At 56.5% G+C, this 19,559-nt stretch overlaps 1 protein-coding gene across 7 annotated transcripts in view; it reads right to left on the bottom strand.

Moving 5' to 3' along the window:
* The window catches only part of MEF2D (myocyte enhancer factor 2D), a 74,630-nt gene that overhangs the window by 54,941 nt on the left and 130 nt on the right, over window positions 1-19,559 (bottom strand). For 2 of the 7 annotated variants that reach the window (XM_054001077.1, XM_054001082.1), the window contains exon 1: window positions 19,096-19,200. The exons of 2 other annotated variants lie outside the window; for them this stretch is intronic. The gene's annotated coding sequence lies outside the window, so the exon portion shown is untranslated. Of the gene's footprint in view, window positions 1-19,095; window positions 19,201-19,559 lie in introns of those variants that run through there. 3 more of the 7 variants (XM_054001084.1, XM_054001085.1, XM_054001083.1) reach the window with 2 other exon arrangements.

Below are 19,559 nucleotides of genomic sequence, written 5' to 3'. Positions count from 1 at the left end.
CCTCACTTCCCTGAATTGATTTTATCCAACTTCATGGCAACCTGGGACAGTGCATGTGGAACCCAAACCCGTCCTAGAGGTGCCAAGAGGGGCTGTGGGTGCCCTCACCCTGCTCACGCTCCCCTGCTCTCTGGAGCACCATGTGAAAGTGCTGCTCCAGGGCTGCAGGAGACTTCACAGCAGCAGTGAGAGCTGCTCCAGATCTGCAGTTCCAGCTCCTGCTGGCATTTCCAAGGCAGAGGCAAAGCAGAGATAGCACCATCAACTGTTTTGCCCTCCAGACTCCCCACAAACGTTCCTGATGCCCCAACAACCTCTCCTGTCTGATGCTGCCTCTCCCCAGAGGCCACAGATCCAACTCCCACCTCTCAGGCCATACTCTCCCTCCTGTCACATGGGGGGGACAGATCCTCTGCCACTGCTCTGCAGCCATCCCTGCATCCAGCCATCCTGTCACCCACACAAACCCCACACGAGGCATGGGGGAGTGGAAATCCCACCTGCACACACGCTGACATACACCAGCAATTCATCCTTGACACTCTGTGGCCACTAACACAGCCACCCATGGCTTACACAACCAGAGCTGGAGGGAAATCAACACAGAGTGTGGTTCCTCAACCCAGACATCGAGAGCCACTGTCCCCCGAGGGCAGCAGCTCTGGGAGGCACAGCTCCTGGCACAAGGAGCAGGTGGGTGATGTTGGAAGGGACCCCACCCACAACCTCATCCCAGCACACCTGTACATGCACCAGCACCAGCCTGGCCACCAGCAACGGCCTGGTCACAGGCAGGGCTCACACGTTTGCAGCCCTGCTGTGGATCCACGCACACGGATCCATGCTGTGGATCCCTGCTGTGGATCCACGCACACGGATCCATGCTGTGGATCCCTGCTGTGGATCCACGCACACGGAAGGCACCAGGAGCTGCTGTGTGCACGCCCAGCACGGGCAAAGCACACGGAGCCCTGGCAAGCGGGCACCAGCTCCTCTCACCTCCTGCTTTGGGAAGGATCCTGCAGCAGGGCAGGTCTCCAAGGTCCCCATGGGAGCTGCAGGCACAGCACTCCTCCCTCCCAGAGCCTGAGTGTCTCCACCCTCGCTGGTGTCGAGGCCAGCTCAGCCCCAGCCCCGGCTCTGGCTCTGCCAGACAGGTCCAAACTCCAGGGCCAGCGGGTGAGGTGTGGCCGAGCAGTGGGGGAGACAATCACCATCACTAAGAGCAAAGCCCAGGCCCCTCACGGCCTTGCTCTGTCATCACCTGAGTCAGGAACCACCAACCATGGGGACCTTCTTCATTGCCACGGCCTCGGCGGGCGGCTCGGGGCACCGCGGGTCACTTGGCCTGGCCCCTCGCCATGGGAACCAAACAAACATGATCCAAAGCTTCCAGCCCATCCACCTCCCCGCTCTGACAGGTGGCAGCAGGTCCTAAGACACCTCTCAGCTGCAACTGGGTGACATGCTGGGCTGGCAGAGGGCTTTCCCAGCGTGGGCTGCCAGATGATCCCCCCAAAATCCCTTCCAACACCACTGCAAAGGCAGAAGGAGGAGGTGGGCACACGTGAGGTAGAGGGACCAGGCAAACCCCCACCTGCCCCTTGCTGCTGTCCCCATCCTGGCCCAGCCCTGCAGCCCTTGCTGGAAGCTGAGAGCTTTTTTTAAACCTGTTTGTAAGGGCAACTTACAAAGAGCACTAAAGAGAGCTCCTTGTGGGGAGGAGAGGGGCTGCTGTCAAACACCAGCACTGGGAGGCTCACACTTCATTCTGGGTTGTGCTACAGCCCCTCTGGTGTGTCCAGAGTGGAGCCAGCCGTGGCCTCCAGCACCTCCAACAGCCCCTCCTGCCCCTCTCCAGCACCCAGCAGTGCCAGCCATGGACAGCAGCACCATCAGAGGAACCCCTGGAAGCAGCTGGAAAATCACCTGGCACAGACACGCTCTGAGCCAGAGCCAGGGCTGCTCGGCCTTGGGAAGCAGCAAGGGTGTTCACCCCACAGCCAGTGTGCAAACCCTGACCCCTCACACACACTCCGAGTCCCGTGGCTGAGCACGGCTCTTCAGAGGCTGCAAAGGCAGGGCTGCATCCAGAAAAGCAGGTGTCACATCCTGATGGAGCAAGGCTTCGCCACCCAGCAGGGAAAAACCCCGAGCCAGAGACAAAATCATCCCTGGGGTTACCCAAATCTCCCAGTTCAAGCCCCAGCTCCCTTCACATCCTTGGCAAATCTCTGTGGGGAAGGTGCCTACTCCCCAAACTTCAGATCCACTATTAAAAAAAAAAAAAAAAAAAACACACAAAAAAACCCCCAAAACAACAAAAAAAAAGATTAAAATATTTCTCCCCAGCGAGGTGCAGAGAAACACACATTCGGTGCCGTCGTCAGCAACTCCTACACCACCCCCCACGTACACCACTGCAAGGGGGGAGCAGAAGGGGGTTCACAGGCACCTACAGAGAAAAAATAAGATTTCTGCGTAATTTGGTTAATCAGCCAACCAAAGAGCATGGATCCATAGGAGACTGTCCTGTGCTCCCCAAACAACCCAGTCCCCCCGTGGGGCAGCAAAATCTCAGTGGCCAGTACAAGCATCACCTCCCTCTAACAGAACCACGGCAGCCATCCTTGGAAACTTCCAAATCCCAAAGGCTGCTCCCAGTGTGAGCATAGAGGCAACAGCAAATGAAAAAAAAAAAAAAAAAAAAAAAAAAAAAAAAAAAAAAAAAAAAAAAAAAAAAAAAAAAAAAAAAAAAAAGAAAATTTATCAAGTCTTGGAATCACCAAAAAAACTCGTGGTGCTGTCAAAGGGGAGCCAGCAAGGGCTCAAAGGGGAAGGGAAGGGAAGGGAAGGGAAGGGAAGGGAAGGGAAGGGAAGGGAAGGGAAGGGAAGGGAAGGGAAGGGAAGGGAAGGGAAGGGAAGGGAAGGGAAGGGAAGGGAAGGGAAGGGAAGGGAAGGGAAGGGAAGGGAAGGGAAGGGAAGGGAAGGGAAGGGAAGGGAAGGGAAGGGAAGGGAAGGGAAGGGAAGGGAAGGGAAGGGAAGGGAAGGGAAGGGAAGGGAAGGGAAGGGAAGGGAAGGGAAGGGGCTCATTGGCCCAGAAGCCAATTACAACAAATGGAAAGTGTTTTACTTTTTAATCTCATGATTTTTTTAGCTAATCTCTCCTTTGGAAAGGGACGATCGGCTCAGCAGCAGGATGCTGCCTGGGGATACAGCACGTGTGGAGTCCCGGCTGAAATGGAAACTCATGTCCTTGCTCTCCAATCCTGTCCTTTTGGGGTGGATTTATCCTGGTTTTTTCTCAGAACGACTGTACGGGGCAGAGAAACTTTGGGAAACTTCTGAACAGGGGATTTTGCTGCGTTTCTGTCTCTCTTTTCTGATGAGGGGAGTTTTCTCTTTTCAAAATACTCTTTTCACTTTGAGTTTTTCACCAGGTTGCACAGGAGGATTTGGAGGTGGGAAAACCCTCCCCAGCCACTGCAGACCCTTCTGCTTCTGTGGGCTTTGCCCTCCTTGGGAGAAAAGCCAAGTCCTGTTCCTCACCTGCCCAGAGATCGTGTAATCACAGAATTACAAAATCATTTCAGTTGGAAAAGACCTTTAAGGTCAAGAAGATGATCCTTTTCCTGCTGCAAAGGAAGTTCCATTCTGGGGAAGTTCATAAAAATGAGACGTTTTAGAACTGAAAAGGACCACACACACCCAAAAATGTGTTTGTTTCCTTCTCCAGTCCTGGGCAAGACCTCAACGGGATCCAGCAGAAGGGGAAAACCAGACCCAGCAGTCCAGGAGAAGACAGGACCCTCCTCATGTGCCACCACCAGACAGCACACCAGAGCTGGGAACCAGTTGGAACCTCTGCACCCATCCAGACTCTCCCAGGCACGTGGAGAGCCAGAGGAGGGAGGAGGCCGTTGGATGCCATCCCCAGAGCCCATAAATTACAGCAGGGAACAGAGTTGCATTTGCCCTATTTCTTATCTGCTTGGAAATTGTGCTGCTTTCCCAGCTGCAAAGGCAGCTCTGTTCCCAAGAATTTCAGCAAAGCCATGACCTCTTTCCAGGATCGTACAGTATACGGTGGCGGGGAGCCAGGGCTAATTATAGGCACAGGAAAAGGGGAGAGAGGCATTTGGAAAAGCTCTACCTTCCCAGCCACAGGGAGCAGGGTAGCAGGGCCACAGCTAAGCCCCTGACTGGAGCACCCCAAAGGGCTGCAAAGCCCAGGGAAGGAGAGAGAATCCCAGGGATCCGGCCCTCCTGGACTTCACTGTCCTCATTTTCTGGAGAGATGAGGGAAGATGGAAAGATGATGGAAAGATGGAAGCCAGCATTAACCTCATCTCACAATACTTCACAATTCCAAAGTGCTCTGGTGGAGAGGGGAAGCCCCTTGGGGGGCAGCGAGAGCCCCAATGCCCCGGCACAGGTACAGCACCACCCCAATCCCAGCCAGAACCAGACCAGGAATCTGAGCAGCTGACCCCATCTCCTAAAGGTGAATGATGCCACAAGCCCCTCACTGTGCCCTTGTGCCCCAGCACTGCCCAAAAGCACGACCTGCAGAGATGCTGCCCAGTCTGGAGGCAAATAAAAAACGTGCATTAATTTAAACGCCAGCCAAGGCTCTCGGGCAAAGCCACGTGCAGGCTTAGAGCCAAGTTCATTGTCACTTGCTGAGCAGTGTCACAGGAGCCACCTCCCTCCCTGGACCCACTGCAGAAGTGGACAAGGACATGGTGACACACGTGCCCACGAGACCTTCCAGCAGGGAGGAGGCCGGGCAGGAAAGTACAAAACAGGCAGCAACTCTTTTAACCACCAGGCTCCTCTTCAGAGCCACATTTCTGCACAAAACAAAACCTGGGGAAGGTAAAAATCCCACCTAATGTTTCCTTTGAGGAAGGAAAAAAGAAAAAAAGCCAGGAACCTTCTCGCTTGCCACAATGGCTTTCATTTTCCACCAAATTAACTGGAGTCTCGACTCTGGCTGCCGGCAGATCCCCTCCCAGCCTGCTCGCTGCCGTGTGTGCCTGTGGGAATGTGTGGGTGTGTGGGTTTTGTTTTGCTTTCTGCACCGGCTCTGCAGACCATCTCCTGCTCTCGCCCATCGCAGCCTGCACGGCTCAGCCCAGCTCCATTATCCAGCAGGGTGGACTTCCCTCTTCTCCAGCTGCAGCCTCGTGCGGGGCCGCTCTCCTTCCTCAAGAACCTCCAGAAACGTGGCTTGCAGGTATCCCAGCCCTCTGGGTGCTGCAGAGCTCTGGCCATCGCCAGCCACTCCGAGAAGGTCCCTACGTGGAGGGGAGGGGGCCAAGGCCGGGTGCTGCAAAGTGCTGGCATGGCTGTGCCCCCCGGGACAGGGGCCTGGCAGCACCAAGCAGGGCACCAGCGCAGCCTGCCAGCAGGAGAGCACCTCTCACTGAAGGAAGGAATCTGCCTGCCCATGGGTCCGACTGATGCCCTTTTCTGCTGGTCCTGTGGCAGCAGGAAGGGGGATCGGTGCACACCAGGTTTGCCCTGCTCCTGCCAGGAATCACCTCCTGCCAGCCTCCTGGGTAACAACCCCAGCTAAAACCCTGCCCGTGGTGCCCGGCCCCAGCGCTGCAGGTGCTCCCAGAAACGCTCCAAAGACTGAACCAGCCTTGGTACAAACCACAACCAGCACTTTGTACATGACACCCCCCCCCTCCCCAGCTCCAACACTCCCAACGGGCACGTCAAGGAATGGATGGGATGGCAAAGAGAAACAACTTCCCCACAGTTCACACCAAAGACCCCGGTACTGCCAGCACCCCCCAGCACCCACCCCACCCCAGCAGCAGCACGGAGCACAGACACCCATCCCCACAGAGCTGAGCCCACCTGGCTGGCACTGCTGGCACGTCCTGGTGGAGCACGTGGCCTCGGCAGGGCCAACACAGCCCCTTCCCACCCAGCTCCGCGGGCGCCGCCACGCACGGCTCAGCCCTAACGGGATAACAAGCTCACAATGAGATCCTAATGAAGGATTAGCGAAATACAGTTTAAAGAGATTAAGGCTGGGTGCAGCACTGAAACTTTTTTTTTTTTTTTTTCTCCTGAGAGCCCAGCAGAGGTGAGACACAGATTAGAGCCAACATGGATGGAGCTGGCATTCGCCGCTGGCTCCAGCGACTCGCGATGGTTTTCGCATCGCATTCGTGCAAAGAGGGGCCAGGGCTGTAAAAAGGATGGAGGAACACACAAAAAATGGCTCGTGGCGCCTGCAAGCCCTGCCCAAGGCGCTTCACAGCCAGCCAGAGGCTTCCTTCATCTCTCCCCTCCCACATCAGTCCCTTCCCATCTGCATCCCAGCTGTGCCCGATGCTCTCAGTCCCGTTCATAATGACTGTTGATGTTATCCGCCCAAGCCGGAGCCTTCCAAGGAGCCCCAGGGAAGCAGGTACTCAACTCTCATTCAGGGAAAGTTATTAATAGTAATTTCTTGGCTCTACACAAACAGAGCAAGAAGTCAGCCCTGGCCTGGGAGAGCTTGGCGTGACTGCCAGCCCCACGTGCTCCGAAAGGTCAGGAGTCTGGTTCGCCCCCAAATCAAACGAGGATGTTTAAAATAGAAGGCAACACATCTGGGGTTGCTTTTTGGCTTGTTTTGACCACTCATATTTTTTTTCTTCAACCACCAACACCACAAATTTTCTCCTCCTGAGAAAGGGCAACGTGACTGTCGCCCCATCACGGGTACCCAGGAGTGGGAATTTGCTAAACCAGCCCCAAGAGTGCTAATGCCCAGGGAGAAATGGGCAAGCGAGGCTGGTGCTGGGGGACGGGCTCGTCCCATGAGCTCAAACCCACCCCTCATTTCAGCCAAGTCCTCAAAAGCCACGCGACAAGAGGGAGGTGGGGAGCTGAGAAACATCCCTGTTGAGAGACTACAAAACAAATCAAATGAAGATGTTTGGAGCAGATCCAGATGTTTATTAGTGACGCACATGGAGGTATAAATAATTATCCGGTAGGAATTTTGTTCACAGGCAGCTCTCCCTTATCTAATCAGATCTCAGTGCGACATGGCCCCGGCCTCCCCCTGCTTAAAAAGTCTTGAGAAAACCAGATGCAAAATAAAAAAACCTCACTAGGGGCACCAATTTAATCCCATTAATCACTGTATACTGGGAGCAGAGCTGCCAGCACTCAGATCTCATCCAGGCACAGCTTAAGGGAGGATTTTTTCCTCCAGCAGGAGCACTGGCAGAGGGTCAGATCCTGCACGAGGGTGCAGAGGAGGGCCAGGAGCTGAACCCTCGCACCCTGCCCCATGTCCAGCACCAGGCATGGGTGAAGTGGCACCTGTGGGGACAGGAGCCACCGTGGCATTGGCTGGGCCCCTCCACACCAGTGCAAGGAGCTGGACAAGCTCTCCCCTGTAAGAAACCAACTGCTTAAAATACACTGGCCAACAAACCCCTCCCTTGTCCGGCTGCGTGGTACCGAGCGGCCTCTCCAGCGCCCGGACACTGCAATTACCTAAAAATAAATGGACCACAAACCTCGAGAGGCCAAATGGCTGAGGGGGATGAGGACAGCAGGGAACGTGCTCCAGCAGCACCGAGCCTGGCTGGAGGGACCAGCAGCCATGAGCAGCTGTCAGGCACCACCACGAAGCCCAAGCCAAAGGGTTCACATGCAACCGAAAAACAGGTAGAAAAAAGGCTTTAATTGCTGAAAAAAAAACCACCACCTGAGCTGATTCTTCCTGGCCCTTAGCATCACCTAGCCCATGGGAGGTGCCAGCCCACTGAGCTGCACCACCACGCCCCACATCAGCAGCCCCTCACCCTGCCAACCCCCCCAACACTGGAAATGCCAGCATTTCTGATGGTTTTCCAAAAATTTAACCAACCCAACCCACCATAGGAGAGGCTGCAGAGGGTTTTGCAGTGGCCAGAGAGGAGCAGTGTTGGAAACTTACTGTAGGAAATTGGCCGCTCGGCTCCAGCTCCTTGTCCCTACTGGTGGGAAAGTCTATAAATCTCTAATAAAGAAAAAAAAAATCCCCTCCCATTTTATTTCTTCTCTCTCCCCCCTTCCAAAGGATTGCGAAACTGAGAGGGCAGCCAGGGCTTGGATTCGCAGCATTTCTGAGTTCCTACAGAGTCTGGGCTCCCTGCCACCAGCAACAGCGGCTCTGGGGGTGTGGAAAAAGGGAGGAAAAAAAAAAATAAAAAGAAGAAGAGGAGTAAAAAAATATATTTAAAAAGTCCTGTTTATTTTGGGGGATGAGAGAGGAAAGCTTGCACTGCACAAAGCGGGGTGGAGGGGGAGCGAGGCTCTGGCACTCCTGCAGGCACCGCACGTTTGGGAATCAAAGAGGCTTGGTTAAAACACCTCAGTACTGGGTGGGAATACTGAGCTTGCAGAGGATGCTCTTTCCCAGAGTGTGCATGGGCAATAAGCAGCCTCGTGTGGAGGGAGGCAGCACCTCCCAGAGCAGCTGGACCCCCTCGAGGGCACCCATGGGTGCCAGCAGCAGCTCTGCTCTGCCCTGCCCTGACGCGGCCCCGGGCGCTGTGAGGGGAATTACTGAAGACAGGCTGGAAGAAAAGCCTGCTCCAGCCGTGACCCAGATTCCCCTCCAGCCTGATCCCTCACTGAAGTCATAATCCTTGGAGGGCTTCTGGTCTTTTTTTTTTTTTTTTTAAATACATCCCTGAGCGTTGCCATGGTGACGAGGGGGATGCTATAATTTCAGCATTATAGACTTCAGCGCGAGAACAGGAGGGAGAAGGTGGTGGAAATATGGATGAGCTGCACTGGTAATGCATTTTTAGGGAAAAAAAAGAATTAAAAAAAAAGAAAGAACCAAGGCAGCACCTTTGCTGGGGCAGCAGAGGCTGGAGGAGCAGGGCCATGTCACAGCTGAAGGGATGCAGGGGATCATGGAATCGTGGAATGGTTTGGGTTGGAAAGGACCATAAAGATGGCCTCATTCCATCCCCTGCCACGGTCAGCAACACTTTCCACTAGACCAGGTCGCTCCAAGCCCTGTCCAACCTGGCCTTTGGAACTTCCAGTAATGGGGCAACCTAGACAACCTCTGCCAGGGCCTTACCATCCTCAGAGGGAGAAACTTCTTCCCCATATCCCACCTAACCCTGCCTTCTGTCAGTGTGAAGCTGTTCTCCCCTCATCCTGTCACTCCAGGTCCTTGTCCAAAGTCAATTCCAGCTCTCTTGGAGCCCTTTAGGCACTGGAAAGGGCTCTAAGGTTTATCTGGAGCCTTCTCTTCCCTGCAATGGGGACCTGCTCCTGTGCCTTGGCCAGAGTATCCACTTTGGGGCATCGTTGGTGCAGCAGCTTCCCTGGGCATGGGTACTCCAGGCCCCGCAGGGCTTTGGGGGATGCAGGCTGCCACCCTGCCAGGACACAGTGACAAGTCCTAAATCCATCTCCCAAAAAACCTTGTGGAACCCAAGCAGGAATACCCTATTTTGGGGTGGCCTTAGCCCAGCCCTCCACAGCTCAGCACCCAGACAATGCCAAAACTTTAAAAGAAGCAGCTCCAAAAGAGCTGCCCTCCCATTTTACCTCTGTTTCCCAGCACCTTTCCTTTCCACCTGCAGGTCCCCAAGGTATCCCAGTGCGAGCAGGATGTGGGAAACCCTGCTGGAATAAAACCCACCACTGCCTGTGTTTTTGCAAGGGCATGAGATACCTCTGGGTGTTCTTAACGTCCCACCACCTCGGTTCTGCCCTAGAGAGCCCCTGGGCTGATGTCTGTGAGTTTTCAGGCTGGCAGGTGACCTGTGACCCCACAGGTCAGGAGGGATGAACCAGGAACCCGATGGCTTCAGCCCCCCGCAGACCCTAGGGAGTTCAAGCTCTCCTGTGGCACAGAAATAGCAAAACTGCACGAGCAGAAGCCAAACCAGCTTTAGGCACGTTTCCACCCCACTGCCGGGCACTGAACCGGCACCTGCTGTGACGAAAAATTTCCGAAAGACACACAAATAAAAATAAGATCATACACAAACACCTCTGCCCAAACCCAGACCAACGGCCCATGACCCCATCACAAGAGAGACGGGCTGCCAGGGACTCACGGGGTCCCAAAGGAAGCCAGGCTGCCCCTGGGGATGCCAGGGCCACACCACGCGCAAGTGGGGAGGTGAGAAAAAGCTCTGCCCTGGTGCATGGCACTTGGCACCACATCCTCTGGCCATGCAACCCTCACCCCTCAGCCTCTCTGAGCGGTGGGAGAGAGATCCTGACCACAAAACCCAGGTGCCCGGTGTCAGGGGCACTGAGACATCCCTGTCTCAGTCCTGCACTGGAGCCCCGGTGCCAGGGCACAGCTCAGTGGGGATCCTCGAGGGGCAGCGTGATGCTGGCACAAAAGGGTCTCCTGAGCTCTAAAAGCCAAAATAAAACCACAGCACATCGCTGGAAAAGTGGGAACTCCAGGTGCAGGGTGGCAGCAGGTGCCAAGGACCCCCCATCAGGACTCAACGCGCTTGTTCCTCGCTGCAAAAAATCTTGTATGACCCCGGTGGAAAAAAATACCGTGACTGTTCTGTTTCCGTGCCCAAAGGGGAGCCAAACACCCAAACTACCACCCTCAGCATCTGACCTGTCAGCCCTTGGGCCATCAGAGCACTTTCAGCAGCACCCCAAGCTCCAAATTTAGCCTCAAAGGTATTTATCTCTGAGAAGCTAAAACCAAAGCTTCATTTGCATAACAAAAAGACCCCGATGCTCGGTGCAAGTGCTGCTGGCAGGGCAGAGGACATGCAAAGCAGCCTCTCTCTCCAAGGTCACCCAGGCAGATGCTGAGCCCGCCGTGGCTGGTCCTCTCCACTGGAAAGGACAAGGCAAGAACATCTTCCCATAAGGAAAGCAACTTCCCAACCTTCCCTCTTCCACCCCGTCCAGTCGGAGCAGCTCTCTCCAGCACAAAGGCAGGTGTGATATCCTGCTCGCTAAAGCACACACTCACATCTGGCCTGAGGGCAACTACCAGGACTTTTCCAAACTCTCTCAATGTGTGTTGAGAGCTGGGCTCACCATTTTTCTCTGCTGGGTGCCAGTGGCTGGCGCGAGGACAGGCAGCTTTGTCCCCTCAGGAGCCCATGGGGAAGCAGGAGGCGAGGTACCCAGCCCTCAGACTTTCCCCAGCAGCACCCCAAAGCAGCTCCCACGACCCCCGGGGGCCCCGGGAGCCACCAGGAACTGAGCCCAGCGGGACCCCCACCCCTCCCGAGGGAGCAGGCACAGCAGCTCCGTGCTCAGCTGTCGGACACCAGGTCAGCACCTGCTGCCACGCCGTGCCCGCAGCTCGAGCCAGCACCTGTCCCATTGTTTTGGGACAAAGTCCCTTCAGGAACTGGCGCCACCCGACCATCTCCTCCTTATCTTGCACTGACTGAATCCCCTCCTGCCCTGCCATCCTCACAGCTCAACTGTACCAAAACCTCAGGGCGCCACAGCGAACCCAATAAAGCATCGCCGCGTCCCAGGCCGCTCCCAGAGCCAGATGTTCACCTCTCCCCCCCCCGCAAGGAAATGCCAGCTCTGGGGAGAGGATTGATGGAGGAGCAAGAAGCAGCCACCAGCTGCCGCGGGAAGAGGCCTTGGCTGCCTTCACCACCAGCATCTTGCTCCAACCATTTGTTCTGCTTCTATTTTCGAAAGCGCTGGGGCTCAGCACTCCGCAGATCCCAGCCTCCCTCCCAGCCTCCCTCCCAGCCTCCCCACCGCCGAGCAAGGCGACAGATTTCTGCTAAGAGGCAGCGCAGGCTCCGCTCCCCATCTTGGCACGGCATCCATGCAGGGCTGGGGATATTTTTGGTCGAGCGAGCCGAGAGGTGCTAGTTTTCCCGGCGGCTCGTTGCCGGCGCGTGGGAAGCACGGCCGTGCCGAGTCAGGGAAGGTTGAGGATGGATACGTGATTGATCCCCGTGCTTAAAACCCTGGAGATGGGGCGTCAAATCCTCCTCAGTCGTGCAAAGCGAGACGTCCAGCGGCACATGGAGCTCTCTGGGAAAGCATCACCCAAGGGATGAGGCTGGAGATAAGGCCTGACTTTGGCTGCATCCCAACCCTCTGAGCCCTTCCCAGAGCCCCCACGCTGGTGCATGCTCCCAGAGGAGAGCTGGCATGCACACGCTGTCCATGTGATCCCAAGTGCTGCTCCACACCAGAATACTCGATGGAAAACTGCCCCAAGCCCACGTCCAGGTAAGCCCTGCCTTCACCCAACCCTTCCACACCCTGCTCCAGTTATTGAAACAAATTTGCTGCTACCGCAGGGTTTTCCTAGGGGCAGAGACATGTCTCCAGGGAACATGTGGTTTATCCCCTGGGATAAACCCAAGAGTTGGAACGAGATGATTTTTAAGATCCCCTCCTGCCTATACCATCTGTGATAAGTGTGCCTAGAGGCACCTCCTCACCTCCATGGCCTCCCCAGTGCTGCCAGCACCAGAGATGTTTGGTGACACACAAACCCCTTCCTTCCCCCCATGGTTCTTCCAGCAAGTTCTGAACCAGTCCAGGCTCCGTGTCCAACAGAGCCAAAGCCAGAGCTCCCCGCAGGAATTCCCAGCAGGAGGAGGGTGCTTGTGGCAGAGCCAGGCTGCAGCAACACCGGGATTTTAACAAACTGTGGGGTCCTCAGCCACCCCAACCTGCCACCCATCAGTGAGCCGAGCAGCAGCAGGGTCCCCACCCAGAGGAGGTGTCACGGGTGCCACAGGACACTGCACGCCAGGGATGGACACCATTCCCAGCCACAAATGACAGTCCCTCCCAGGGCTGGCAGCTCGCTCAGATGCCAGCAAGAAGCCCACAGGTACCAGCTCCACGGGGACATTCATCACGAGATTTAGACAAAGCACGACAGCTCAGCCCTCACCTGTAGTTACACAAACACACAGCCACTCTCTGCCTCTGTATGCCCAAAATGGGTGAAAAACATCATTTCTTGGCAGTCCCAAGCTTGCAGAAGGTCCTTCCCCGTGGATGCCACCATGGACCAAGAGCACCCACGCCTGGAGCCCGATCCCTGCCATTCCCTGCCCCAGGCTCTCACCACAGTAGTTTATCTCCTGCTCCCAGCACTGAGCACAGCAGCTGCAGGGCAGGCCAGTCTTGGTGACCGCCCGTGCAAAATAAAAAAAGGCTGGTCAGTCAAAATAATTTGTCCACATTCTTTATTGTAATTTTTTTCTTCCCTGCCAGTGGAAACTCCTGCTCCGGCACCATGTCTCAAGGTTACTGCTAGGGGTGGGGGAGGATTTCAGGTTTTACAACTGAAAAATTCCAGACAGAAATCCAGAAATGTTGCCAGTCTTTTACTGAACAGAAGTTCTTTATCCAATTAATTTATTTAACTTTTTTTTTTTTTTTACACTTGATGCAGCAGCAGGTTTAAGCAAATTCCTGCCCCTCAGATTTTGTCTGCTTTGATAGAAAATTCTCACTGATGCCATGAACATTTCCAATTCTCAATTTCCTTTTTAAGGAAAACCAAACCAGATGAATCTGACCCCACATATTTTCCCCACCTGCACGACATGGGATGTGTTCCTGGGTATGGCGCCTAGCGATTTTTCCCTGAAGTCTTCCAAAAATCGGAAAGGAAAAAATTTAAGAGTAAAAAAAAAAAAATTTCATCTTCAAAATAAGAAGAGAAAAAAGATACTTTCGAAAAGGATGGAGGAAAGTCACTTTGTTCCAAAAGGCACTTCCATTTAAAAAAGAAGATGAAAACTTCCAAGCAGGGATATTTATAACCATTATTTTATATCCATCAATTAAATCCATTGATTAGATCCATCAATAAAACCTTGCACATGAAGCTCCACCACATCCTCTGGAGCAGGTACCCCCAGGCCCACAGCCCCAGCACCCTTGGGGTCATGAGCTGCAGGATCCATCACACAGGAGGTGCTGATAATCCCCCTGTGGCAGGAGAGAGGAGAAGGAGGAATGCCACTAGAAATCCTAAAATGATCCCTTGGCAGCCCTGGGGTGGGCTTGGGTAAAGGACCTGGCCCCACAGGCAGGTGCCGCTTCCCAAATCTCGTTACTACTTTTTGGGGATGGAAAAAAAGGTAAAAAAAATAATTCAGGAGCCATGGATTTGTCCTGCCTCCTTCCAAAAAAAAAAAAAAAAAAAAAAAAAAAAAAAAGGCTGATGCAACAGCAGTGCTGCAGTGGGAGGTCACCCTTCCACACAGCCCCCAGCTCCCAACCCGTGCCCCAAGCACCCCGGGCAGGGGGGCTGCAGGCACCTCCTCCTGGAAGCGGTTTGGGGTTTGTGCCGGACGCTTGCAGAAAGCTGTCTGAAGCTCTGGAAAGAGAAACGATTCCTCCTCCTCCTCCTCTTCCTCCCTGCCCAGAAATAGGTCATTTAATTACCCCCTTCCCAACCCCAACCAGCAGTGACTCAGGGCAGGAGGTGGGAGCGCTTCCACCCCGCGCCAGCAGCAGCCCAAAGCCGCCGTGCACGGCTTTGACCTTGAGCCGTTGTGCCAGCAGCACTGACAGGGCACAGCCGGCACAGATGGCAGGGCCTCAGCTGCCCACCTCTGCATTCCAGCTCGTGCTGGTCACTCACAGCCAGGAGGGTCGGGCCGTGGGTGCTGCCGACCCCCTCCACGGGCAGGGCCACGTGCTGCCTCCGGGGAAACCGAGCGCTGATTGCAATCCTACGTGTCCTGCTCAGGTCCAGTCCGGCTGCTTGGGACACCACGGCGGCTCCTGGGTGGTGGCTGGAGCCTGACACATCCCAGCACAGGCACCATCCTGCCCTTCCAGCTTGCCCTCACCAGGACACCGGGCCGGCACCGCTCCGGCTGCTCGGGCTTCGCGTGTGGCGGCACAAGAAGGGACTGGGGGCATCCCTGGAGCTGGGGACTGGAGCACGGAGCTATTTAAAGTCCCACTGGGCAACATGGCAGTACCCAGCACTGGGAACAGGCCCCAGCAGCTGTTCCAGCATTCCAGCAGTCAACCACAACCAGGACATCTCGCCGTGACCAGAGCCCTCCGGGTGACACAGATGGTGGCAGCAAGGACCCATCAGCATTGCATGCACCTCCTCTCATTGTCCCCTTTTATATAGGGGAAGGTGCTCACCCATAGCTAAGAAGCACCCTGGGAATCATGGAGCAGCTGTGGTGTCCCTCCAGCCTTGTCGTGACCCACACAAAAACGGGACAAGTTTCCCCAAAAAACTGTTCCCATGCAGCTCAGAGGCCCAAGTCCCCCATCTTTTGCACCCCCATTTAAGAGAAAGCAAACCTAGACCCCACCCCCCCAAAATAAATCACTCCAAATTGGAGTATTTATCAAACCTTTGCTCTCCACATGGGCACTTTTTTTAGGATTTTTTAAAGGATGCAGGCTCTTGTCTGTTTTGCAAGCAGTGGGGAGCTACAGCAGGGAAACACCAAGAGTGAGGGGAAAGGGAAAATTAAAGAAGAACCACGAGCAAAGCAAAGTGGAGTGCAAGATGCAAACCGACAGATCCGGGGAGGCAGAGCTGCTGGCAGGCAGACGGCGAGATCCATCTTGAAAGCAAAAGCAAACTGCTGCTCACACAGGCAGAGGGAAAAACCTAGAGGTCTTCAGCACTGCCTGAGCTCTGATCAAACAAAGTGATTAACAAATCTCAGCTTTTTATTTAAAGCTTATCTAATTAGAGGAAAAAAAAAGGAAAGGAAAAAAACAAAACCAAAGCCCCGAGAGTCACATCGAGTGGTGAAGTCCCAGTGTTGGGGGGAGGTGAGGGGGTGATGCACCCCACAGTCCTGCTGGCACAAAGGAGAGGGCAAGCACAGCCAGGGGCTCACCCCACGGCACCAACACGGCCACACATTTCCATCCCTCCCCAGCCTTCCTCCTCCTCCCCTTCCTCCTCCTCACTTGCTCTCTGCTCACCACGGCGGGCTCAGCAGCAGAGCCAAACCTTCCCGGGAGCAGGACTGTCATCTACAATAGAGTCACCTCTGAACCCGGGACAGCTCAGCCTCCAGGAACTGCCAAAATAGCGATAAAAATAAGAAAGAGCCCCTGGCCTGAGGAGTTCACCCTCCGAACAGATGGGACGGCGGCGGGGTGAGGCAGGGGGATATTTTTAGCTCTGGTTGCAGATGGGGAAGTCCGGCACAGCATCGACACGGCAGCCCCACCGCCGCCTGTGCAGCTCACCGTGCCTTGGGTCACCTCCACGTGCACTCCCGGGTATTAACAGGATTTAATGGGATGCTGCCTGCTCACTTCCTGAGCCTCAGGCACCACCTTCCAGGGCAGCTCGCACCATCACAGCGCCACATGGCATCTCACCACCACTGCCGGGGGCACCCAGTGGGGCAGCGGTGCTCCGGGGGAGCGGAACCAGTGTCAGCAACCCACAGCCCGCTCCCTCTTTCCCCTTCACTCCCAAAAAGGCCACGTCCCTGCAATCCATCACAGAGGAGAGATGCCACGCAGCATCCCATGGCGGCTTCCTCCCAGCACGCTCCTGGCGATGCCAACCTGACCCTGGCAAGCACTCTGGCTTGGAAAAAAAAGAGGGAAAAGCAATTTCTGCCCCTCACCACAGACGCTTTTTTAGGTTCAAATGACTCGCCCAGGGTGTTAGACGCATAGCTTGTAGCTGAGCCCTCCACACCTAGCTGAAGCCCTCCTGCTCCTTCGGGATGTGCCAAGCAGCATCTCCCACCTCTCTCATGTCCATCTTTCGTGAGCCAGGGCCTGCACCAGCAGTGACACCTCCCTGCCGGGCAGCTGCCGGCACCAGCTCCCGGCACACGCCGGCACCGTGGCAGCTGGGTCCCGCTCCCATACTTTTCGTCCGACACTTTCGGCTTTGTTCTCCCTCTCACAAAGCCGCCGTGAGGCTGCCCTGGCAGCACGAAGGGACCTTGAAGTGGATGCAGTTTATGACCATATTTAGGCTCCTTTATGTTGCCAGAGTCACAGTAAAGGGCTGCAGCGTTAAATGAGACTCAGACCCCACTTGTTTCACTTGGCAGCCTGGGAAAAATCCACCCCGGGTGACTCCAGCACCGTCCGTGCCTCCACCCTGCCCGCTCGGGGACAGCACAAAATAGCAACAGCCCTTTCCAGCTCTGCAGTTGCACTTCCCAAGAGGAGCCAGGAGCCCCATACCAGTGAGGAGGGGGGAATTTAACACATTAACCACCTCCCCCATTCCGAGAACACCACCAAAGCGTGGGGAAGCAAAGGGACGTGCCCAAGGTCACCTATTGACAAAGCCAGCACTTCTCAAGGTCCCAAGAGCCCCCCAGCAGGACTGAGCACACACAGGGACGCGACCTCTCAGCATGAGGAGCCCCCGAGCTGGTTTGTGCCGGGGGAGAGCCTGGGCAGGAGTGGAAGCCCTGAGCCACCTGACACAGGAGCTAATGCCCCTTCAACATGAGCACGTTAAATCCCTGCTGTGGCAGAGGCACCGGCGAAACCCGAGCAGTGGCCCCCACCCGAGCAGTGGCCCCCACCGCCGCTGCGGGGACGTCGGCCACCTGCTCGGAGCCGGCACAAGTGCAGATGCCTCAGCTCGGCAAAGCCGCGACAACTGCAGGGGCTGAAGGGCAAGGTGGTGGGAGTGGAAAGGAGAATCCATGAGGCCCATCCACAGGTCTGTGACCTTCTGGAGCCCATGGCGGTGATCCTGAGGGCAGGGAGAGCAGCTTGCTTTGGAGCTCCAAAGAGACAGGGGCAGCTCAGTGCTCACACACCAGGGCCACCAGCACCAAATCAGCTCAGGGAAGGAAAGAGCATAACAAGAATAACCCTTACCTACACCCAAAATCTGCACCCCGGGCCTGATGAGCGTCCCCGTCTCACTGAGGCCAGCACAGCCCCTTCCTCGTCAGCAGCAGGATTTCAGGCTGGCTGTCCCGGGACACTTTGAGAACATCCACCTTGGCGAAGCAATGCCAGCCCAAAAATCCATACACGGCCACGCACTGCAGGAGAAGGGGCTTAGGAGGGACAGGATGGGGCCTTCCCGGGGTGGGGGCAGGCAGAGGAGCTGAGCTGAAGTGCCAGGGGAATTTGCAGCAGCACAGGTGTCCCTGTCCCTGGCCACAGCAAGGAGGAGTCACTAGCCAAAACCGCGTGGCAGCTCTGACACTTGTGGAGGATTAGGAGGAGGGGACAGCCCAGCTGGTGGCCGCGCAGAGCTGGGGGTACCATGGGGGCTCCACGGGTGCAGGGGTAAGAGCTGCGTGTGTGGCACAACTGACCGCGCGCTGCTCTTGTGCGTGAGGGGGGAAAAAAGGAAAAAAAAAATAAAAAGAATAAAAACCAACGACAAAGCCAAAGGGGCTTGGGAGCTGCAGGGGAAGGGATAAGCCGCGGTCGAACGGGCGTCACAGATGCCGAACAGCCGCAGATGCCGGACGCCGTGCCACCGCATCCCCGCTCAGCATCGCCGGTCCCTCCGGCCAAGGAAGCGCTCGGCACCCCGGGGAGGCCGTGGCAGCGGTGACGCGGTTTGGCCCCACCGCGATACCCTGCTCCGGCCGCTGCCGGATGGAGCTGAGGAGGCGCTGAGCCCCCCCCGGACAAACAATCCCAGCTGTCGGCCCCGGAGCCGGCGCACGGCCAAGGCATGGACGCTCCAGGACTCGATTTACCGCCGGCTCTCCCAAAATCTGCTCTTGCCAATCAAACCGCAGCCCCCAGCGGCACCCGGAGCCTCGCCGGCGGGTCCCCCACAGCCCCCATGTCATCGCCCTATGTCATACCAGGGAGGGCACCCCCCCCCCCCCAACCCCCGAAATCCACCGGGCCCTGCTTCTCCCCGCGTCCCGCCAGGCCGCAGCGGGTCCCGTTCGGCGGTGGGCGCAGTGTCGCGGGTGGGCTCGTGGTCTTGTCACCACGGGGGTCTCACGGGGACACTGCCCACCGCCCCGGAGCGGGGTGGACACCCCCAGCGCTGCCCCCCCCACCCCACCGGCAGCACCCCGCGGGACCATCCCCGTGTGCCCGCACCCGGCACCCGCATCCCCCCCACCCCCGTGTCCCGCACACCGCCGGCGTCCCGCGCCCCTCCGCGTCCCGCGCCGCCCTCACCTGTCCCCGCAGCGCCCAGGCCGAGCCGCCACCTCTTCCCCTTCCTCCCGCTCCCTCCTTCACCTCTGCACCATTTTGGTGACGGTTTGTTTTGAAGCCGAGGGGGGGGGGGGGGGAGGAGGGAGGAGGGGGGCGCGGGGGAAGGATGTGCCGCTGCCGCCGCCGCCGCCGCCGCCGCCGCCGCCGCTGCTCCCGCCCCCGCCCATCCCCGCGCCTCGGGGCGGCTCCGTGCGGCGCGGGGGTCCGGGGGGGGGTCCCTCTCCGCTCCCCCCACCCCAAAACCCCGCCGGGCTCCGCGCCCCGCCGAGGCCTCCCCGGGGAAGGAGGAGGTTTTGGCGGGGGGGGGGGGGGGGGTGTCTCGTTCTCGGAAGTAAGCGCCAGAATCGCGAAACGTTAAAAGAAACCAAAAATAATTAAAAATAAGAATTAGAAGGAGGGGGAAAAAATAATTTAAAAAAAAAATA

The sequence above is a fragment of the Vidua macroura genome, chromosome 29 (assembly GCF_024509145.1).
Source record: "Vidua macroura isolate BioBank_ID:100142 chromosome 29, ASM2450914v1, whole genome shotgun sequence".
In the NCBI taxonomy this organism is placed as follows: Eukaryota; Metazoa; Chordata; class Aves; order Passeriformes; family Viduidae; genus Vidua; species Vidua macroura.
Note: the sequence above shows the minus strand (reverse complement) of the source record. Positions and strands in the feature narration are given on the sequence as shown.